Source organism: Pan paniscus, chromosome 6 (genome assembly GCF_029289425.2).
Source record: "Pan paniscus chromosome 6, NHGRI_mPanPan1-v2.0_pri, whole genome shotgun sequence".
NCBI lineage: Eukaryota > Metazoa > Chordata > Mammalia > Primates > Hominidae > Pan > Pan paniscus.
This window is the reverse complement of record NC_073255.2, coordinates 28,833,531-28,858,654: the sequence shown is the minus strand read 5'-3', so window position 1 is coordinate 28,858,654 and position 25,124 is coordinate 28,833,531.

The following is a 25,124-nucleotide window of genomic DNA, read 5'->3' as shown; positions in this document are numbered from 1 at the left end:
ATTTGAGGTTTTAAATTCCATCGTTGTTCTCTGTAACATTCTCTTTATGATTTTTAAGTTGTTACACTCCACATTGCAACTATGGTCACACTATCACACTTATTTCTGTGTATTTATTTAGTGTCACAGTATGACTTTTTTTCTCTTAACACTCCTCACAATTTAATATGAGTTCAGCTCTTATTGAACAGAAGGACAGGTACAAATACATTTTTCAGGAAGAATACCTAGGTGGTACATTTTATAAAAATCTTAAAGTATGGGAATGTCAATTTATTGCTTTCACACACAAATTTAGGAAGGCTTAGAATTTTTATACCATAATCTTTTTCTCTGACAAATTTTGTAGAACAGCAGATCTTAAAACTGGCAATGTGATCCTATTTCCAGGTTTGATCAGTCTAAGATGGGGCTCACTCAACTGTGACGTTTATAAAGCCCCAAAAGTGACTGTGATGAGACGACAGTGTTCAGAAACACTGCAATTGTCATTTCTCCAGTTTCTGTGGTATTCTGGATTGCAAAAATGTTTTAATAATGTGAATTGTTTCCTTTTTAGGTAATTTGTTCATCTTCTTGTATGCCCATGTTTAAATCCAAAGTCTATCACCTAGTACTGCTGCTGAGGTGTGGATGAGGTTATGTAACTTCTCAGAGCCCCAGCTTCCTCATCTCATTGCTTATAAATGTATATTTATGTCTTATATCATCTTTGCGAAAGATGATAATGTTTAGTGTTCAGCACATGATGAATGATCAATAATTTTTTTTTGCTTACCCTTAAAATTTATAAATTTCAGCAGGATACATACAATCGTGGATTTGTTTTGTTTTGTTTTGAGACAGAGTCTCACTCTGTCCCAGGCTGGAGTGCAGTGGCACAATCTCAGATCACTGCAACCTCCGCCTTACAAGTTGAAGCGATTCTCTTGCCTCAGCCTCCTGAGTAGCTAGGCTTACAGGCACATGCCACCATGCCCAGCTAATTTTTGTATTTTTAGTAGAGATGGGGTTTCACCATGTTGGCCAGGCTGATCTTGAACTCCTGACCTCCTGATCTGCCCACCTCGGCCTCCCAAAGTGCTAGGATTACAGGTGTGAGCCACTGCGCCCAGCCAATTTTTTTTTATTTCAATAGCTTTAGGGGTACAAGTGATTTCTGGTTACAAGGATGAACTGTATAGCAGTGAAGTCTGAGATTTTAGGGCACCATCATCTGAGTAGTGTACACTGTACCCAATATGTAATTTTTTATCCGTCATTCCCCTCCTGCCCTCTCCCTTCCAAGTCTCCCACACCCATTATACCACTCTGTCTGCCTTTGCATACCCAGAGCTTAGCTCCCACTTATAAGTGAGAACATAGGTTATTTGGTTTTCCATTCCTAAGTTACTTCACTTAGAATAATGGTCTCCAGCTCCATCCGAGTTGCTGCACAATACATTATTTTGTTGCTTTTTACGGCTGAGTAGTATTCCATGGTGTATATATGCCACATTTTCTTTATCTGCTCATCAGTTGGTAGGCACTTAGATTGGTTCCGTGTCTTTGCAATTGTGAATTGTGCTGTGATAAACATACACAGGCAGGTGCCTTTTTGATATAATGACTTCTTTTCCCATGAATAGACACCCAGTAGTGGGACTGCTGGATCGAATGATAGATCTACTTTTTGTTCTTTGAGACATCTCCATACTGTTTTCCACAGAGGTTGTACTAATTTGCATTCTGACCAGCAGTGTGTAGGCTGGTCCCTTTTCACCACATCCACCATCCACATCTATTGTTTTTTGACATTTTAATAATGGCCATTCTGGACAAGGTAAGTGGTATTTCATTGTGCTTTTAATTTGCATTTCCCTGATGATTAGTGATGCTGAGCATTTTTTCATATGTTAGCCAGATGTACATAATCTTTTGAGAAATATCTGTGCATGTCATTGCCCACTTTTTGATGAGATCATTTGTTTGTTTGTTTCTTGCTGTAGAGTCTGGATATTAGTCCCTTGTCAGATGCATAGTTTGCAAATATTTAATACCATTTTGAAGGTTGTCTATTCATTCTGCATGTTGTCTGATTATTATTTCTTTTGCTGTGCAGAAGCTTTTTAGTTTAATTAGGTCCCATTTATTTATTTTTGTTTTTGTTACATTTTGCTTTGGGGTTCTTAGTCATTAATTCTTTGCCTAGGCCAATGTCCAGAAGAGTTTTTTTCCTAGGTTTTCTTCTAGAATTTTTATGGTTTCAGGTCTTAGATTTGTCGTTATTCTATGTTGAATTGATGTTTGTATGTGATGAGAGATAAGGATCCAGTTTCGCACTTCTACGTGTGGCTGTTCAGTTTTCCCAGCACCACTTTTTGAATAGGATATCCTTTCCCCAATTTATATTTTTGTATGCTTTGTCAAAGATCAGTTGGTTATAAGTATCAGGCTTTATTTCTGGGTTTGGGTTCTCTATTCCGTTCCATTGGTCTATGTATCTACTTTTAAACCAGTTCCATACTGTTTTGGTTACTACAGCCTTGTAGTATAATTTGAAGTTGGGTAACGTGATGTCTCCAGATTTGATCTTTTTGCTCAGGATTGCTTTGGCTGTTTGGGCTCTTTTTTATTCCATATGAATTATAGGATTGTTTTTTCTAATTCTGTGAAAAATCATACTGGTATTTTGATAGGAATTGCATTGAGTCTATAGATTGCTTCACGTAGTATGGTCATTTTCATGATATTGATACTTCCATGAGCATGGGATGTATATCCATTTGTTTGTGTCATCTATAGTTTCTTTCAGCAGTGTTTTTATAGTTTTCCTTGTAGAGATCTTTCACCTCCTTGGTTAAGTATATTCCCAAGTCTGTCTCTCTGTCTGTTTTTTTGTTGTTGTTGTTGTTTTTTGCAGCTGTTGTAAAAGGGATTGCGTTCTTGATTTGATTCTCAACTTGGCTGTTGTTGGTGTATAGTAGTGCTACTGATTGGTGTACATTTACTGAATTCATTTATCAAATCTAGGAGTATCTTGGAGGAGTATTTAGGGTTTTCTAAGTATATAATTATATCATCAGCAAGCAGAGATAGTTTGACTTCATCTTCTCCAATTTGGATGCCCTTTATTTCTTTCTCTTGCCTGATTGCTCTGGCTAGGACTCCCAGTATTGAATGGAAGTGGTGAAAGTGGGCGTCCTTGTCTCATTCCAGTTCTTAGGGAGAATGCTTTCAGCTTTTCCCCATTCAGTGTGATGTTGGTTGTGGGTTTGCTATATACGGCATTTATTATTTTTTGGTATTTTCTTTCTATGCCTAGCTTGTTGAGGGTTTTTATCATAAAGTGATACTGGATTTTATTGAATGCCTTTTCTGCATCTATTGAGGTGATCATATGGTTTTTGTTTTTGGTTCTGTTTATGTGATGAATCATATTTATTGAATTGCATATGTTGAACCATCCCTGCATCCCTTGGATGAAATCCACTTGATCATGGTGAATTATCTTTTTTATGTGCTGTTGGATTCAGTTTGCTAGTATTTTGTTGAGGATTTTTGCATCTGTGTTCACCAGGGATATTAGTTTGTAGTTTTCTTTTTTTTTTTTTTTTTTTTTGTTATGTTCTTTCCTGGCTTTGGTATCAGGGTGATACTGGCTTTATAGAGTAAGTAAGGAAGGATCCCTCTTTCTCAATCTTTTAGAATAATTTCAGTAGGATTGGTACCAATTATTCGAATGTCTAGTAGAATTTGGCTATGAACTCATATGGCCCTGGACTTTTTTCACTGTTGTTGGCAAATTTTTTTATTACTGATTCAATCTCACTCTTTGTTATAGGTCTGTTCAGGATTTCTATTTCTTCCTGATTCAAGCTAGGAGGGTTGTATATTTCTAGAAATGTATCCATTTCTTCTAGATTTTCTAGTTTATGTGCATAGAGGTAGTCACAGTAGTCTCAAATGACCTTTCAGATATCTAGGGTGTCAACTGTAATGTCTCCATTTTCATTTCTAATTGAGCTTACTTGAATCTTCTCTCTTCTTAGTTAATCTAGCTATTGGTCTAACGATTTTATCTTTTCAAAGAAACAACTTTTCATTTCATTGATCTTTTGTATTTTTTGTTTCATTTTATTTCATTCTACTCTGATTTTTGTTATTGCTTTTCTTCTGCTAGCTTTGGGTTTCATTTGTTCTTGTTTCTCTTGTGCCTTGAGGTATGACATTAGGATGTCAATTTGTGATCTTTCAGACTTTTCGATGTAGGCATTTAGCACTATAAGCTTTCCCTTTAGCACTGCTTTTGCTGTATCCCAGAGGTTTTGATAACTTATGTCATTGTTATCATTAATTTTGAAGAATTTTTTAAATTTCCATCCTTATTTCATTGTAAACCCCAAAATCATTCAGGAGCAGATTGTTTAATTTTAATGTATTTATATAGTTTTGAGGGTTCCTCTTAGAATTGTTTTCTAGTTTTATTCCACTGTAGTCTGAGATGATACTTGACATGATTTCAAATTTTTTAAATTTATTGAGACTTCTTTTGTGGTGTATCATATGGTCTGTCTTGAAGAATATTCCATGTGCTGATGAGAAGAAAGTATATTCTGCCATTGTTGGGTAGAATGTTCTGTAAATATCTGTTAGGTTCATTTGTTCTAGAATGCAGTTTAAGTCCAGTGTTTCTTTGTTGACTTTCTGCCTTGATGATCTGTCTAGTGCTATCAGTAGTGTTGAAGTCCCCCACTATTATTGTGTTACTGTTTATCTCTTTCCTTTGGTCTGATATTGTTTTACGAATCTGAGAGCTCCAGTTACCAATATATATGTAGGAATGTAATATCTTCTTATTGGGTTGATCCTTTTATCATTATATAATAACCTTCTTTGTCTTTTTTCTTTTTTTACTGTTGTTGCATTAAAGACTGTTTTATCTGATATAACAATAGCCACTCCTGCCTGCTTTTGGTTTTCATTTGCATGGAATATCTTTTCCCACTCCTTTACCTTGAGTCTACAAGAATCCTTGTGTGTTAGGTATGTCCATTTGGTTTGTGATTTTTTTTATCCATTCTGCCAATCTGCACCTTTTAAGTGGAACATTTAGACCACTGACATTCAACTTTTAATATTGAGATGTGATATACTGTTCCACTCCTCATGTTGATTGTTACCTAGTTACTTTGTTTTCTTTATTGTATTATTGTTTTATAGGTGCTGTGAGTTTTATGCTGTCAAGAGGCTCTACACTCGGGGATACTGACATTTTGTCGTAAGATTTAGAACTCTTTTTGTATTTCTTGTAGGGCTGGTCTTATAGTGACAACTTCTCTCAGCATTTGCTTGTCAAAAAGGAATATGTTTCTCCTTCATTTATGACATTTAGTTTGTTTTTTTTTTTCGATACAAAATTCTTGGCTGAGAGTTTCTCTGTTTAAGGAGACTAAAGATAGGAACTCAATCCCTTCTGGCATGTAAGGTTTCTGCTGAGAAGTACGCTGTTAGTCTGATAGGTTTTCCTTTATAGCTTGCCTGATGCTTCTGCCTCACTGCTCTTAGAATTCTTTCCTTCATGTTAACTTTATGTAACAGAACCTTGGTTATGTCCTTTTTGCAGCAAATCTCCCAGGAGTTCTTTGAGCCTCCTGTATTTGCATGTCTAAAGTTCTAACAAAGTCAGGGAAGTGTTCCTCAATTATTCCCTTAAGTAAGTTTTCCAATTTTTTTGCTTTTTTTCTCCCTCAGGAACACCAATGATTCTTAGGTTTAGCCATTTTACCTAATTCCATATTTCTTGAAGACTTTGTTCATTTAATTCTTTTTTCTTTATTTTCATCTGACTGGGTTAATTCAAAAGCCTTGTCTTTGTGCTCTAAAATTATTTATTCTACTTGGTCTAGTCTATTGTTAAACTTTCCACTGCACTTTGTAATTCCTTAAATGTGTCTTTCTTTCTTCTTCTTGGTTAGTCTATTGTTACAGCTTTCCACTGCATTTCCTAATTCCTTAAATGTGTCTTTCATTTCCAGAAGTTCTGATTGGTTTTTCTTTAAAATGTCTATCTCTTTAGAAAATTTTTCATTCATATCCTAAATTTTTCTTAAATTCTTTATGTTGGCCTTCACCTTTCTCTTGTATATCCTTGAGTAACTTCATAATCAACTTTTTGAATTATTTATCAGGTATTTCAAATATTTTATCTTGGTTTGGAGCCATTGCCAGCGAGCTAATGTGATCTTTTGGGGGTGTTATAGAGCCCTGTTTTGTCGTATTGCTGGAATTATTTCTCTGGTTCCTTCTCATTTGGGTAGACTAATTATTCTAAGTATTTCTGAATTCATTTTTTTTGTTGTTTTTTTTTTGAGATGGAGTCTCACTCTGTCGCCCAGGCTGGAGTGCAGTGGCGTGATCTCACTGCAAGCTCCACCTCCCGGGTTCATGCCATTCTCCTGCCTCAGCCTCCCAAGTAGCTGGGACTACAGGCACGCGTCACCATGGCTGGCTAATTTTTTGTATTTTTAGTAGAGATGGGGTTTCACCATGTTAGCCAGGATGGTCTTGATCTCCTGACCTCGTGATCTGCCCACCTCAACCCTCCAAAATTCTGGGATTACAGGCGTGAGCCACCGCGCCTGGCCTATTTTGACTGATTTTAAAAATTTTTTTATTTTCCCCTTGAGGATGTGACTTCACTGTTCATAGTTTATTATAACCTAATTGGATTCTGGGTGCTTTCAGGGGTGAAGACTCAGTACGAATTCTTTCATTATAAAGAGTCTTTGTATGATGGCTTTCTCAGATGCTGGTTGTAGTAGCAATGTGCTCGGTGTGTATGTAGGTTCACTGTCTCCTGTGGGGTTGGAATGGAAGCGGTCTCTTGAAGCTTATCTCATTCTCCAGTGGTGTGCACTTATTTATTTATTTATTTATTTATTTATTTACTCTTTTCCCCAGTATTTTATTCACTGGGTTGAACAGTTCAGGTTTTAGGCTAGTAGGAGGTGTCCATGGGTTAAAAACTGGTTGTGCCTAAAGCAGATGAGCAAATGCAATACCCATTGGTGGGCAGAGGTCCCTGCCTTGACAGAGGTGGCTGAGGGAGCTCTCAGGGAAATGCACTGAGGTCTTTTCAGGGAGAAGGGTGGGAGCCATCTCTGCTCCCCTGCCTGGCCAGTAGGAAGGTGATCCACCTCCAAGTCACACTCCTGACCCACTGTTGCAGCTATTCAGATCAGACAGGCACCTCTTTTTATCTGTAGGAATGCTGATGTTCCATATAGAGAGGGATTATGATTCTACCTATCATACAAGCCTGAACCTGGAGGGCACTCCTCTTGTAGGGATGCAGCCACACTGAAGTGTTCCAGAAAGGCTGTCTACAGGTGCACCCATGCCGAGCTCCCATGGGAGAAGCCCCATCTGTGTCTGCAATGGTAGATGAGTGGGAGAAGACCTCTTTTCCAAGACCCTTCACTAGCACCAGGGCTACCTGACTGCTGCAGTAGAGCTACAGATGTTCCCCACTGAGCCCAGCACTGCACCAGTGCCTCTGCTAAAAGAAACTTCCCACAAATGGAGAGTTCTGAGACTGAAAGCCTGCCATTAGGATGCTTTCATCCCACGGGGTGCTCCCTTGATGAGGTATACTCCCTCTTCTCCTGGGAGTAGCAGTCCCTAAGAGCTAGACTACTGGGAAGCCTGCTGCTCCTCTGGGTCTAGGTGCCAGTGGGGCTGCCACACTCCAAGCTGGTGCTGAGGAATGTCTACAAAGAATCCAGTGATGTAAGCTGTCGAGTCTCCCAGCAGCATGTACTCGCACCATCTCTGATGGGGATGGCAAGGGAGTGATGTAGGTTCTGTGAGACTTTCTTGGTTATAAATAGCCTTAGTATGTTGGCTTTCTCAACTGCTAGTTGTAATAGTGATGAACTGGTCACATGGACACAATCGGGACCTCCTAGTTAGCCAGGGTGATGCAGGCAACAGTGATAGTTGAGATCACGCACAAGTTTTCTCCTTCCTGAGTGCTGTGTCATTTTGCTGGCAGATGTTGTAATGGACTGTGTCAGTTGACTTCCAACCAGGAGGTAGCACTTGCAAAAGAACACCAGCTGTATTTGTAGCGGTGGGACTTGTGCCTGCCTTATGTTACCCAGGGGAGGTACTCTAGTGTCTCAGGTAATAGGTGGGGCTATAGAGCTCCCAAAAGTTCCTGCCCTTTGTGTTAAGCTACTAGGGCAGACAGAGAGGCAAAGGCAGGTGGTGGCTGTTTCAGGCAAGTCTGTGCTCGGGCTCCCCATGTGTGGGCACAAGCAGCAGCCCCAGTGGGGATAGAAGGCAGTTCTTTGGGCACTGGGGTAATGTTTCAGGGAGGAGTGCAGCCATCTCTGTTACACAAAAGAGTCTGCATGGGGAGTGGGGAGTAGCAGGTGGCAGTAAACCCCACCAAGCTCCCAAGCACTTGGCAAGGCAGTTCTCACACCCACGATGTTCTGCTATCAGCAGCTAGCTGGGTTCCAGACAGTCTGTGCTCAGAACTCAAAACTGCCCCAGGCCATAAACCTTCCCCATAACACAGAAACCATGGCTTCCATGCCATGCCTCTCTCTGTCCACCCACAAAGCAGGGACATCCAGCTCTCTGCCCATGGCTATAGCACACTTCCCACTTGCCTCTTGGTTCTGGCCAAAGGGGTTTGTCCCCACTCAAGATTATACTGTGAATCTTTGTTTTTATTATTATGCTTTAAGTTCTGGGGTACATGTGCAGAACGTGCAGGTTTGTTACATAGGTATACACGTGCCATGGTGGTTTGCTGCTCCCATCAACCCATCATCTACATTAGGTATTTCTCCTAATGCTCTCCCTTCCCCACCCCCCCACCCCCCATGTCCATGTGTTCTCATTGTTCAACTCCCACTTATGAGTGAGAACATGTGATGTTTGGTTTTCTGTTCTTGTGTTAGTTTGCTGAGAATGATGGTTTCCAGCTTCATCCACGTTTCTGCAAAGGACATGAACTCATCCCTTTTTATGGCTGCATAGTATTCCATGGTATATATGTGCCACATTTGCTTTATCCAGTCTATCATTGATGGGCATTTGGATTGGTTCCAAGTCTTTGCTATTGTGAACAGTGATGCAATAAACATACATGTGCATGTGTCTTTATAATAAAATCATTTATAATCCTTTGGATATCTACCCAGTAATGGGATTGCTGGGTCAAACGGTATTTCTAGTTCTAGATCCTTGAGGAATCGCCACACCGTCTTCCACAATGGTTGAACTAATTTACACTCCCACCAGCAGTGTAAAAGCGTTCCTATTTCTCCACATCCTCTCCAGCATCTGTTGTTTCCTGGAGCTTCTGTCAACCTGTGACCACTTCCTGAGTTATCTGGCTGACTTCCATGAGGTCCCGTGAGGCAGGATCATGAGTGGCTTCCCCCTATTCCTGCTGGAGTCTGAGAGTGCACAGAAAGTGCATCCTGATGCCACTCCTTCTCATTTACTCCCCACTGATCATTAAATCAGCTCCAGCACTGGGTAGAGTTAAAAATCTTCCCCTGTGGCCTGGATTGCCAGGTTGCCTAGTGGGAGTATATATCCCAGAGACAGTTTCTCCCCCTCTCATACTCTGAGGACTTACAGTTTTCTACCTGGCTCAAGTAGGCTGCAGTCCATCACTTCTTTCAAAGGGTCTGTGATTTCTTTCAGTTTTCCTGCTCAGCTCCATGTTGCTTCTCAGAAAAAGTTCACAGTGTGACTCTCTACACACTATTTTGTCTTTGTAAGTGCAAGAGGTATGCTAATAATGCCTCCAATCTACCATCTTGGAGATAAAAATCATGGATCTCTTAATCCTGCCTGGAATACAAGTCCTTTCTCAATCTTTAGATTCAGATTTGCTTGGTTGTTTTGATAAGGAGTTTTCTTCTAATACAAATTGCATTATAAATTAATTCAACCTTAATTAATCATGTGTCCTTCTCCAGCAATATTTATTATTCCTGGGCTAGATCTTTGTGATCACTCTTTCATATCTGTTATCTTCTCTCATCATTTTCAACTTTCTATTGTTTATTCTGGGAGTGCCCTCTCAATTTTAGCCTCTACCTCAGTGGTTCTCAGTGTTCTAAAGAAACTTCAGTGGAAGCTCCAGAGAACCCCTTTGGGACCCACTGTTTGGGTGAAGGAAGAAAGTGTAGTCAATGGGGCACTGGGACCCCATCTGCACTTCAACCACAATCTCATTCATCACTTTTACATGGTAAGGGTCTATGTGTGCTTTCTTTAAAGAAGAGGATCCATAGCTTTTTAAAACATTTCAAAACTGCTGTCATATATTACTTATTCCATTTTCTCTGTGGAATAATTTGTTCTTTTCTGACTTCAATATGGATTTGAATTTGCCTACTATGGTTTTCATTTCAGTAACTCCCTTCCTAAAGTTTCTTCCTGTTCATAGAGGTGATTTCCTTTTGTATATTAATAAAAATCATCAAGCAAATATCTTCTAAAATTTTCTTCTGGTTCTCATAGCAAAGCTAATTTATATTTTATAGTTTTATTCTGTGTCTTGTCTCCCTACTTTGGTGCTGTACAGGCTGTTCTTTCAACTGTTTATTTACTTATCATTAAGCAGGAGGACCCGTCCAGGCCCTATATTGGAGAACAGACTGTACAAGTGTGTATTCTATAATTTCCCCTCTAGAACTGGAAGAATCATCCATCAGATATGAAGCCAAGAGCAAGCTGATGTGCAGAGCTTTGAGCTCCGTTCTCAGTAGTTAGGTCAACTAAGTAATTTCACCCAACACTGGACCACCTCCATCATTCCCTAGTCATAAAGAAGAAAATTCATTTCCCAGGGAAACTGAGTCCATCTTTGAACCAGTCCTCTTTAATGAGGAAAGTGATGTAAGGAGAGTTATATCTTTTTAACATCTTTACTCCTGAGGGTTCTCAACAAGTGCTTTTCATTCTTCTCCATCTCCAGCCACATTACATCTGAAAACTGCAGCCTTAAAAGGAGAGTTGATGCTTATCATCTAGACATCATATCTTTCTGTTTTGTAACTGTACGTTTTTGCACATACTTAAAATGCCAGCTGTACCACCCTATCCTATATGACTCATCTATAAAATTCTAGATTATTTTTCAAACTTCTGTTTAGTGATTCCTTCCTCCATTAAGACTTTTCTGGCTAATCTCTCATGCACACAGGATTAATCTCTACTACTTTTCTCCATGCACATACTTCTATTCAATTTACTTGTTTAAACTTCTGTCTTCTCTACTAGACTATCCCTTGAGGCTATCAAAAAAAAAAATGCCTAGCAGGGTGCCTAATCAGTAGTGTTAAACTGAAAGGACTGGTTCTGAGACATTTTCCAGCCATCTCCAGAAACAATTTTTGTTCAGAGAGAGGTGATTGCCTGACACTCTGGTTTCTAGAACTTTCACTGGGAAGATGCAGTGGTAGTGAACTAAGGGGTCACCTTCAAATTATACCTGGAGATGTTGCATTGTATAGGAGCAGCCATACCAGAAACAGTATGGCTAGAGTTTCTTAATCCAGCCCACCAAAGGAAACAGCAGAAATTCCTTCTGGGTAATGGAATGTAGTCAATTCTCATCCTTAATTTTGAGAGCAATTGCAGATTAAATCATGAGCCACTTAAGGGAAGGGACTGTGTTCGACATCTGCATCTCTAAAAACTGACATGGGGCTTCGCACTTCATAGGAGTACAGATGTTCATTGAATTAAATAATTATAGTAACCATGTGTTTTCATAGGTTTTTAATGGGTGATTGGGGAAAGTCCAGTCAGGATGAGTCACATAGCAACAATATTTTTTAAAGCTACATTTTAAGTAGAAGTGTAGTATAAGGATAGGCAAAGAGACATAGAGAAACTGCTTTCAAATACGAGGTCATTTAAAACACACCACATTTAAAACTGTGGTGGGCTGTGAGCCCACCACAGCAAAACCTAGTTCTGGACAGACCCCCATGGCCCCATAATCCAGTCTGCCCCAGGACCAGGCAGGGTTTCACAGTTTCAGACCTCAGACTTGTGTGACAAACTTGATCTTTGGCCTGCACCATTACTGGGCTGATATCAACAGCCCATGCTCCAAATAGCCCTCTGCAGCAGACAGGCCTCAGCCACTCCAAGTTTTTGGCCTACACCAGCACTGTGCCTGCTGTAGTTAGCCCTGGTCTTCCGGCAGCACTATATCAGCTACAACTGCATTAGGCTTCTGGTGCACCACAGCACCATGCCTGCATGGTAAGCCCCCAGCTTCTGACAGTGCCATGCTAGCTGCGGCTAACCCAGATTTCTGGCATACCCCAGTGACACACTGGCCACAAATGCCCCCAGCTTCTGGCACATCCCAGTGTTGCACCTGCTGGAGGGCTTTTCCAGACAAAGTTAATCTGTGAAGATTGGAATAAGTATCCACTTCTTCAAATGCACAGACATTAATGTACAATCACAAGGATACAGAGCAATCAAGGAAACATGACAATACCCATGGACAAAATAAAGTGCAAGTGACCAACCCTAAAAAGATGAAGATGTATGAACTGCATGATAAAGATTTTAAAATAACTATTTTAAGAAAGCTCAGCAAACTTCAGGAAAATACAGAGGAAAAAAATCAATGAAATAAGGAAAACAATAAGGGACCAGAATGAAAGATGTATTAGAGTAGTTGAAAGTAATTTTTAAAAAATCAAACAGAAACCCTAGAGCTAAAGATACAATAAACAAAATGAAAAATGCAATAGAAAGCATCAACAGCAGAATTAATCAGGCAGAAGAAGGAATCTGTGTCTCAATGATAACTTATTTGAAAATATATAGTCAGAGGAGAAAAAAGAAAACTGAATAAAAGAGAATAAAGAAAGCTTACAGGATTTATAGGACAGCATCAAAAGAGCAAACTTCAAATCACTGGAGTTTAAGAGAGAAAAGAGAAACATAAAGAAGTAGAAAGCTATTTTAAAGAAAAAGTAGCAGAACATTTTTAAACCTGGAGAAAGATTTAAATATCCAGGTACAGGAAAGTCAAAGTTCTCCAGCCAGATTTAATCCAAATATGACTACATATCATAATCAAGACATGTTGTAATCAAACTGTCAAAGATCAAAGGCAGAAAGAAGATTCTAAAAGCAGCAAGAGAAAATAAGATAACATATAAAGAAGTTCTAATACAGCTAGCAGCAAACTTCTCAACAAAACCTTACAGGAGGGGAACAGCACACAAGAGGGCCAGTGGTGGGGTGGGGATCAAGGGGAGGGAGAGCATTAGGACAAATGGCTAATGCATGCAGGGCTTAAAACCTAGATGACGGACCAGGCACAGTGGCTCATGCCTGTAATCCCAGCACTTTGGGAGGCCAAGGCGGGTGGATCACCTAAGGTCAGGAGTTCAAGACCAGCCTGACCAATATGGTGAAACCCCATCTCTACTAAAAATACAAAAATTAGCTGGATGTGGTTGCATGCGCCTGTAGTCCCAGCTATAGGAGAATTGCTTGAACCCGGGAGGTGGAGGTTGTAGTGAGCTGAGATCTCACCATTGCACTCCAGCCTTGGCGACAGAGCAAGACTCAATCTCCAAAAATAAATAAATAACGATAAAAAAAAAAACAAAACCCTAGATGATGGGTTCATAGGTGCAGCAAACCACCATGGCACATGTATACCTATGTAACAAACTTACACATTCTGCACTTGTATCCTGGAACTTAATGAAAAAAAGAAAAAGAAAAAATAAACCTTACAGGCTAGGACAGAGTGGATATTATATTCAAAGGGCAATTTTAAAAGGCTACTGTATTCAGCCAAGAATACAGTAACCAGGAAATATGTCTCTCAGAAATAAGAGAGATAAAGACTTTTCCAGACAAATAAAATCTGAGGAAATTCATCACCACCAGACCTATGTTACAAGAAATGTTAAAGGAAGTCCTTTAAACTGAAAGAAAAGGATCCAGATGAATAGCACAAAAAAATACCAAAAAAGTATAAAATTCACTTTTAAAAGTAAGTGCACAAATTCAGAATTATCTAATACTATAATGGTGGTGTGTAAATTATTTATATCTTGATTACAAAGGTTGAAAGATAAAACTATTAAAAATAGTAATAGCTGCAGTAATTTGTTAAGGAATATGTAATATAAAATGATGTGAATTGTGACATCAAAAATTCAAAAACAGGATGGGGCGCAGTGGCTCATGCTTCCCAGCACTTTGAGAGGCCAAGGCAGGTGGATCACTTGAGTCCAGGATTTCGAGACCAGCCTGGGCAATATGGCAAAACCCTGTCTCTACAAAAGCTACAAAAATTAGCCAGGCATGGTGGTGCATGCCTGTAGTCCCAGATACTTGGCAGGCTGAGGTGGGAGAATCACCTGAGCCTAGGAAGCGGAGGTTGCAGTGAGCCAAAATCACACCACCGCAGTCCCACCGGGTGACAGAGTGAGACCCTGTCTCAAAAAAAAAAAATAAAAATAAAAAATAAAATATGGGGATGAAGCAAAAGTGTAGAGTTGGGTTTTTATTTTCTTTTGTTTTTACAGTCAAAGTTAAGTTGTAATCAGCTTAAAATTGCCTGTTATGACTATATAATTTTTTGTAAACATCCCAATAGTTGCAAAGCAAAAACCTATAGTAGTGTTAAAAGGAACTAAATATGGCCTGAGAAGGATTCTGTACTTTTTTTTTTTTTTTTTTTTTGAGATGGAGTCTCGCCCTGTCACCCAGGCTGGAGTGCAATGGCTCGATCTTGGCTCACTGCAACCTCTGCCTTCCAGGTTCAAACCATTCTCCTGCCTCAGCCTCCCAAGTAGCTGGGATTACAGGCACCCGCCACCACGCCCAGCTAATTTTTGTACTTTTAGTAGAGACAGGGTTTCACCATGTTGGCCAGGCTGGTCTCGAACTCCTGACATTGTGATCTACCAACCTTGGCCTCCCAAAGTGCTAGGATTACAGGCATGAGCCACCGTGCCTGGCCAGGACTCGGTGCTTCTATATTTGAATCCTTGTGGACGAACTGCAGCCTAACTTAATAGGTAGACAAGATTGAGAACCTGACTTGGGAGTATGTGCCTGTAACAGTGGCTGGGTCTTGGCCAATCCCAGCAGCCATACACCAACTACTCATACACTATCAAGTGTTCAAACTGTGTTCAAATAAGGCAAACGCTTAGCTGTAACCAGTCTAGTTATTTCTGTACCTCACTTCTGACTTCTGTACATCACTTCCCTTTTCTTGTCTATAATTCTTCTTCCACCATGAGGCTGCACTGTGTCTCTCTGAATCTGCTGTGATTCTGGGGGATGCTTTATTTGCAAATCATTCATTGCTCAATTAAACTCCTTTAAATTTAATTTGGCTGAAGTTTTTCTTTTAACAATAGACATACAAAAAATAAAAAGCAGGGAATCAAAACATCACTAGAAAATCACTTAGCTACAAAGGAAGACAGCCAGAAAGAAAGAAAAGAACATAAAGGATCTATAAACAACTAAATAGAAAACAATTGGCAAAATGGCAGTAGTAAGTCCTTACCTATTAATAATTACCTTGAATATAAATAGATTAAATTATCCAACCAAAGGCATAGAGAGGCTGAATGGATTACAAAAAAAAAAGACCCAACTATATGCTCCCTACAACAGACTCACTTCACCTGTAAAGATAGATACACACAGACTGAAGGTGAAGGGACAGAAAAAGATATTCTGTACAAATGGAAATCAAAAGAAGCAAGAGTAGCTATATTTATATCAGACAAAATAGACTTTTAGTCACAAACTATAAAAAGAGACAAAGAAGGTTATTATATAATGATAAAGTGTCAATTCAGCAAGAGGATATAACAACTGTAAATATATATGCACCCAACATCAGAGCACACAAATGCATAAAGCAAATATTAATAGATCTGAAGGGAGAGATTGATTGCACTATAATAATAGCCAGGGACTTCAATAGCCCACATTCAGTAATGGAAAGATTATCTAGATGTAAAATCAGTAACAAAAACATTAGACATAAACTACACTCTAGATCAAATGGACCTAACAGACATATGCAGAACATTCCATCCAACAGCTGAAGAATTCACATCCTCAAATACAAATAAAATATTCTCCAGAAGAGATCTGATGTTAGGCCACAAAACAAGTCCGAACCAATTTTAAAAGATGAAAATCATACCAAGTATATTTTCTGACCACGATGGTTAAAAAACTAGAAATTAGTAACAGGAAGAACTTTGGAAAATCCACAAACACATGAAAATTAAGCAACATGTTCCTGAACAACCAAAGGGTCAATCAAGAAATTGAAAGAGAAATTTAAAATTTTCTTCCAACAAATGAAAATGGAAACACAGCATAGCAAAACTTATGGGATATATCAAAAGCAGTTGTCAGAAGGAAGTTTATAGCAATAAACACCTACATCTAAAAAAAGAGACAGACACATCTCAAACTAACTACCTAATGTTTCACCTCAAGAAACTAGGAAAACAAGAACAAAGCCCAAAGTTAGTAGAAGAAAGGAAATAATAAAGATAACAACAGAAAATAATAGAGAAAAACAATAGAAAAAAACCTAAAAGTCAGTTGTCTAAAAGATAAACAAAATTAATAAACCTTTAGCTAGACTAAGAAAAAAGAGAGAGAAGACTAAAATGAATAAAATCAGAAAAAGGAGATATTACAACTGATACAACAGAAACATAAAGGATTATAAGAATTTTTTTTTCTTTTTTTTTCTTTTCCTTTTTTTTTTTTTTTTTTGAGATGGGGTCTTGCTCTGTCACCAGGCTGGAGTGCAGCGGTGCGATCTTGGCTCACTGCAGCCTCCAACTCCCTGGTTCAAGTGATTCTCCTGCCTCAGCCTCCCGAGTAGCTGGGACTTCAGGCGTGTGCCACCATACCCAGCTAATTGTTGTATTTTTAGTAGAGACGGGGTTTCACCATGTTGGCCAGGATGGTCTTAATCTCCTGACCTCATGATCCACCCACCTTGGGCTCCCAAAATGCTGGGATTACAGACCTGAGCCACCGCACCTGGCCAAGAAATTATGATGAGTAATTATACAGCAACAAATTGGATAACCTAGAAGTGGATAAATTCCTTGATACATACAACCTACCAAGACTGAATTATGAAGAGGTAGAAAATCTGAACAGACCAAGTCAGTAATAAAAAATTTTCCATCAAAGAAGAGACCAGGATCTGAAAGCTTCACTGCTCAATTCTATCAAACATTTAAAGAACTAATAACAATTTTTCTCAAACTCTTCTAGAAAATTAAACTGGAAGTAATACTTCCAAACTCATTTTTCAAGGGCAGCTTCACTCTGATATGAAAACCAGACAAAGATACTCCAAAAAAAAGAAAGAAAGAAAACTACAGGCCTATATTTCTGATGAACGTAGATGCAAAAAAAATCCTCAACAAACTATTAAAAAATAGAATTCAACAGTACATTAAAAAGATCATTCACCATGATCAACTGGGATTCATTTCAAAGATGCAAAGATGGCTCAACATATACAAATCAATAAATGTGATACATCATATTAACATAATAAAGGACAAAAATGCTATGATAATTTCAGTTACTCCAGAAAAAGCATTTGACAAAATTCAACATCATTTCATGATAAAAATGCTCAACAAATTATATATCATATGTCTAGAAAACCATAAAGACTGCACCAAAAAACTGTTAGACCTGATAGACAAATTCAGTAAAGTTGCAGGACACAAAATCAAAACACAAAAATCAGTAGTGTTTCTATATACTAACAGTGAATGATCTGGAAAAGAAATCAAGAAAACAATCCCATTTACAATAGTTACCAAAATAAGTAAATTAATTACTTAGGAATAAATTTAGCCCAAAATGGAAAGATCTCTACACTGGAAACTATAAACTCCTGATGAAAGAAATTGAGGAAGACATAAATAAATGGGAAGATATCCCAGGTTCATGAATTGAAAGAATTAATATTGTTGAAATGTCTTTACTAATTAAAGTGATCTACAGATTCAAAGCAATTCCTATTACAATACCAATGACATTCATCACAGAAATAAAAAAAAAAACCCTAAAACATACTTGAAACCACAGAAGACCCCAAATAGCCAAAGCAATTTTGAATAAGAAGAACAAAGTTGCTGGCATCCCACTACCTGACTTCAAAATATACTATAAAGCTACAGTAAACAAAACAGCATTGTACTGGCATAAAAACAGATGCATAAGCCAACAGAACAAAATAGAGAGCCTAGAAATAAATCCACATGTTTACAACCAACTGATTTTCTATAAAGGAGCCAAGAACACACAACAAAGAAAGGATTGTCTCTTCAATAAATAGTGTTGGGAAAACTGGATATCTACATAAGGAAGAAATGAAATTAGACTCGTCTCACACCATATACAAAAATCAACTCAAAATGGATTAAAGACTCAAAAGTAAGATGCAAAATTGTAAAATTACTATAAGAAAACATAAGGGAAAGGATCCACAGCATTGGTCTGGGCAATGGCTTTGTGAACATGACCCCAAAAGTACAAGCAACAAAAGCAAAAATAGACAAATGGGACTACATCAAATTAAAAACCTTATGCAGACAAAAAGGGAAAGAATGAATAAATTGAAGAGACAACCTACAGAATGGGAGAAAGTATTGCAAACTATACATCTGATAAGGAGTTAATATACACAATTTATAAGGAACTCAAAAAACTCAATAGCAAGAAAACAAATAATCCTATTTAAAAATGGGTAAAGAATCTAAACGGGATTTTTCAAAAGAAGACATACAAATGGCCAGGAGGTATGTTTAAAAATGTTCAGCCTCACTAATCAACAGGAAAATGCAAATAAAACCACAATGAGATATCACTTCAAACCTGTTACAATGGCTACTATCAAAAATAGGAAAAAATAACAAGCATTTAGTAGGATGTGGAAAAAGGGAACTCTCGCACACTGTGGGAATGTAAATTAGTACAACCATTATGGAAAACAGTATGAAGGTTCCTCAAAAATAGAATTATCATATGATTCAGCAATTTTACAACTGGGTATATATACGAAGAAAATGAAATCAGTATGTTAAAGAGATATCTGCACTTTCATATTTATTGCAGCACTGTTCACAGTAACCAAGATATGGAATCAACCTAAGTGGCCATCAGTGGATGAATGGATAAAGAAAATGTGGCATATGTACACAATGGAACACTATTCAGCTTTTTAAAAATGAGGAAATCTTGTCATTTTTGACAACATGGATAAACTTGGAGGATATTATGTTAAGTGAAATAAGCCAGACAGAGAAAGACAAATATCACATAATCTCACTTATCATGTGTAGAATCTAAAAAAGTTGATCTCATAAAATATAGAATAGAATGATAATTACCAGGGTTGGGTTGGTTAGTTGGGGGGAGAGTTGGAGAGATGTTGGTCAAAGGATACAAAATTTCAGTTGGGCAGGAGGAATAAGTTCAAGAAATCTATTGAACAACATGGTGACTATAGTTAATAATATTAATAATATGGTATTCTTAATAAATGCTAAGGGAGTGATATAAAATGTCCTCATCATAAAAGTGATAATATGTGAGGTAATGCATATGTTAATTTGCTAGATATAGTCATTCCACAATCTATACATACTTCAAAACATTATGTTATGCATGGTAAAGATGTACAATTTTATCTATCAATGTACAAAATCAAATTTTTAAAAACTTAGCAATAATCCAAAATTTTCTAATAGATTCAATCTGCCCAATAAGAAAGGCTTTTTCCATGTATATAGAATCAACTTTATTGAAATCAAAAGCTATTTTCTTTGTTGCTAATGTTTCTGTAATGTTTAAGAGCTTATTCATTTGTACTACAGAGTTGGACATGTGTTCTTCACTGGTCCATGCAGGACAAACAGCTGAAAATAATTTTTGGTGTTTATTAGTATATTTTAAGTTTACCTTTCTTGGTTTAGGCTGAATCTATCTACAATTAGCTTTTCTTATTAAAGTTAGCTCAGGTCAGTTTCTCTTTTCAGGTAATATTTAAGATATTGTACTATGTGTGTTCTGATTCTCAGTACACCCAATTGATACATGCAGTTCCTTTCTTCAGGTTCCCTCTGAGCCCTTATGCTGGCTGCTATGCTCAATTTTTCCAGATGCTGGTGAGAGAACTTTTACCATTGTCTGTGGTTGCCTCTCACTCACTGATCCCTACAGGTCAAGGATGACTTATCTGATATGTGGAAGAGGAACAAATGTCACTATTCATGTTGCAGTTTTTTTCTACTATGCAGAAGTAGACTGGGCAAAACTCTTCAGCTGCCCCAGGTGGGGGCCTGTATTAGGAAGCGTTCTTCAGAGAAAAAGAATGAACAGGGTTACTAATTCAGGAGCTATGTATTAGAGTTCTCCAATAGAAAGAGAAAAGGTGGAGGGAGTTATTATAAGGAATTGGCTCATATGATTATGAAGGCTGAGGTGTGCAGGAGGCAAGATGAGACCCAGGAGAGCCAATGGTGTAGTTTTAGTCTGAAAGCCAGTAGACTTGAGACTCAAGAAGAGCTGATGTTCCAGGTTGAGTCTGAAGGCAGGAAAAGTCCATTGCCCCGGCTCAAAAGAGTCAGATAGCAGGAATCTCCTCTAACTCATGGGAATGTCAGCTTTTTGTTCCATTTCAGCTTTCAACTGATTGTGAGGGCACTCACATTAGAAATCTGTTTCACTCAGTCTACCAAATCAAATTGCATCCAAAAACACCCTCACAGACATTCCTAAAATAATGCTTGACCAAATAGCTGGGCATCCCATGGCCCAGTCAAGTTGACAAATAAAATTAGCAATCGCAGAAGTTAAGTAATTTCAGTTAGGGGCAGTGGTTATTGTGTAGAGAGTCCCATTCCCACCTCCAGTGCAAACCACCTTCTCTAATCCAGCTTTCTTATAGAATGCCAAACTAGGTAATGTGGCTGGCACTTCACTTTTATCTTCTTGTGACAATTATGTCTTTCAAGTGGATCAAAACCCAGAATAGAAGAGGGTTTGCTTAATTATCAAATCCCCACAAGCAGTCTTCTTTAACAGCTAAGAAAAATTACTTTTCCTAATTTCTTCTGGTCCTTTCTTCCCACTCCCTGACTACAGGGCTCGAGGAGAGCTTCCCTATTCACTTTTATGTTCTGTTGATTTCCAGCCCACTTTGAAATGTCTCCATCTTTCTGTGGCCTGGTTCCAGTTACATTTTCCGCAATTAGCCTGGGGATAAATAGACACACAGGTAATAAAATGCTCAGTCCAGTGGTGCTTCATCAACCACCATCGTGCTTTCTAAACCTGAAAGAATGTAACAAGAGACACTGGCCTTCCACTTGGTAATTTTCTACTAAAATCAGCCTGATACCACAAAATATTTTTTTAGCTCAGGCACTGAACACATCCCCACTTTCCCTCAAAACTAAAAAAAAAAAAAAAAAAAAAGCTTAGAAAAACTGATGATACAATAAAAAAAAATATCATCTATTACATATTCTTACCAAAAATTTTTAATCTGAATCTATCAGTCAAGCTCTAGAGTTAACTTTCAGTTTGCAGGAAATAGCAGGGACAAGAGGTTAAATGTTCCATGAGGAAACAGGCAAATCTAGAATCTATAAGACAACCAGCCTGGGCTCTTCAAAGAATCAAGGTTTTGAAAAACTATTGAGACATAACAACCAAATGCCATATGTAAAGTTAACATGTAACCCTGTTCAAAAAGGGGTGGGGGAGCTATAGGCTCCTTTATAGATTTCATCTGGGGACAATAGTGGAAATTTTAGTATGAACCATACTAAATATCCACAAACCAGCCCCAAAGCAGTGTTTCCCAAAGTGTAATCTCTATTAGAAACTCCAGGCCAGATGCAATGGCTCATACCTGTAATCCTAGCACTTTGGGAGCCCGAGCCAAGTGGACAGCATGAGGCCAGGAGTTCAAGACCAGCCTGGGCAACATAGAAAGGCCTTGTCTCTACAAAAAAGTTTTTTTAAATTAGCCAGGCATGGCAGCACACACTTGTAGTCCTAGCTACTCATGAGGCTGAAGCAGAGGGTTGCAAGCCCAGGAGCTCAAGGTTACAGTGAGCTATGATTGCACCACTGCATTCCAGCCTGGGTGACAGAGCAAGACCCTATCTCCAAAACAAAAAAAAGAAGGAGGAAAGAAAATTACAGGTTTCTCAGTGCTTTACTTACTGATTCTGACTCAGTCGGTCTGAAGTGGGGCCTGGAAATCTATTTCTCTTCATTTTCTCCCAGGTAATTCAGATGTGCAGCCACATTTGAGAACCATTGCCCCAGATAGCAAACATTTGTTCTAAGTAACCAGTCACGCACCACCATCCCCACCACACACACACACACAGTCTCCTTCTTTTGGTTCTGCTTATTTTCCCCTTTCTGGCCCCATATTCCCTTCCTACCTCAATTTTGATACCCACTCTTGACCCAGTTGTTTTGGGTTATCCTCCTGTCTACCCTCTGGCTCGTTGGGCCTTGGACACATGTATTTGGTGCTTTTCTCACTCCCTTCTTCTTCCTCTAGGGCCTTGGAAACTCTTCCCTTCAGCCTGTCTAGCTCTCTAATGCAGCACAGGTCCCAAACACCCCTCCCTCAACCCAAAGAGAGGAAGGCATTCATGTAGAGCTCATTGATGGCCTTATCAAAACTCCAGTGCCAAAGCACAGGACTGTAAGCAACGTGAGGAAGCAGGGGCTGGACAGCCATCTCTTGATACTTTTATGAGGTCCAAGGGCCCCCTGCCCTTCCCCCACACTCTTTTAGTAGTTTAAACACAATCTCAGTTTCTTTTTTTTTTTTTTCATTACACAGATAACACATGAATGCAGTCTCACTGTAAAATAATTCAAACAACACAGATAAGCTAAAGCTGCAGTGCCCCATTTCCGGGCACCTCCCCAAAAGTGACTGATAACAAATCGGCATGTTGTACATTTCTTCACATCTTTTTCCATTTACATATATCAAGTTAAAGAAGTTCTCAAAGGTGGGTGGAGAATTTTGCCCCTCAGGGGGACATTTGGAAAAATCTGGAGACATTCTTGGTTGTCACAACCCAAGTTGTGACACTAGCAGTTAGTGCTCACACAGGACTGTCTCCACAACAGAGTTATCCAGCCCAAATGCCACAGTCCATCGCTGAGAACCCCTGAGTTGAACTGCATGAATCTGCCAATGACTGACCAATTTTGACCTTTAAAAAGGCCATTTCGTGTGGTACAACCCAATATATTTGTATACATATGGAAACGTACAGTTTTGTTTGTGGCTGTCTTACATAAATACATCATACAATGTAGTATGATTCTATAGCTTTCTGATTCCACAGCTTTCTTTTCTGATTCTATAGCTTTGTTTCTGATTCTACAGCTTTCTTTTTCCTTTAACAGTATGCCTGGAGGATTCTCTGTGTCAGGAGCCAGAGCTCTATCCAATTCCTTACAGCAACTATGTGATGTTCTGGCTGAGAAGGCTCTCTGTGGTCCCTTAGTCACTCCCCTGTGGAGGGATGTTGGATGTTTCCAGTTCTTTATTAGTGTAAACCAAAAGGCATATGAGCATCTGTCTCTAGGTCAGATAGACAGGTGTCAATCAGTTTAGACGTTTATTTTGTCAAAGTTAAGGATCCACCTGGGAGACAGGTCTGTGCCTTTTCCCAAAGAAGATTTTGAGGGCTTCAATATTTAAAGGGGAAAAGCAGGCTGGAGGGGAAAGGAAAGATAGGTCACATTACTGAATCCACATGTTGCAAGAGAAAAGGAGTAGGTAGGGGTTAGTTAATTATGTATTATCTCACATTCCGCAAATCGGCACTTTCCATAAGAGAAGGTGAACGTAGAGTGGCTACCTGTGGAGATATTTAACTTTTTACCTGTAGCTATCTGCTTAGGAACAAAAGGAAATGTAGCTTCTTGCATGACTCAGCTTTCAGCTTCATTTTTTCCTTTGGCAGAGTGAATTGGGGCCCCAAGTTTTATTTTCCTTTCACACTAGTAAAAACCACACTCCAATGAGCTCCTGACCCACTCCCTTACCCACACACTGGTCAGGTCTAGAGGGTGGGGATGTTGAGGATGGGGGACACTGAGGACCAGAAAGGAAGGGACTGGGGATGAAGAAAGAACAGCTTGGGCTACCAGGGAGGGCAGGGACTTCCTTGAGCTCCTCCAGCCCTGGCTGCCACCAGCTCACGTAACTGCCTGTTATCCTGCACAGCAGAGGCCATTTCAAGCCATGGGTATTTACAACAGGGCTGTGTGAGTTCTGAAACCCACTTTTTAGGCTTTCCACCGTGCTACTCTCTCGGGGTGAGTAAAGGGCTCAGGGAGTGACGTACATCACTTGCCTGCCACCGAGGCCTCCCCCGGTGCTGCTGGGAGTTTCTGTCACACCTCTGAAACCTACTCAACTGTCAACACATCACTCAGCAAAACAGCCCCCCACATTTTCTAGGCATGCAGCATTGTTCTATCCAAAGAACCAGAGCCAGAAGAAACCTTTGCTTTAAGGGCTTTAATTACCATGGAAAACGGCATGCAGACTATTCCAAGACAAAAAGACAGCCTTCTCCACATGTTCTGAGAGAAAAGCATATTGTCATCTGAAAGAGTAATTTATTTCCACATAATTGGCTGTATAAAGGGCATCTTTGGTATCTAATTCCTTAAATAACTGATGGCCTACTGGTGCCAGTGCTGACCCCACAGGGGAAGGAATGCGTAATTAATTTACTCATTTATGATTAATGCATTTCCAGCTTTCCTTTGCTGCCACTCTTCAAGGAGAAAATTGCCCAGCCCTGGGACTCTATTTCTGAACACCTAATTCATTTAAAATAAAGAAAGAAATCTGGATGACAAGAAGTCGGTTGTTAATGGAAGACCCCTGAGGCCACACCTTTCCTGTGTGCCCCTGTCCGTCTCAGAAGTCCGTTTGAAAAAGGGTCTTTGCTCAGCTGTCACCAGTAAAATCTTTACTACAC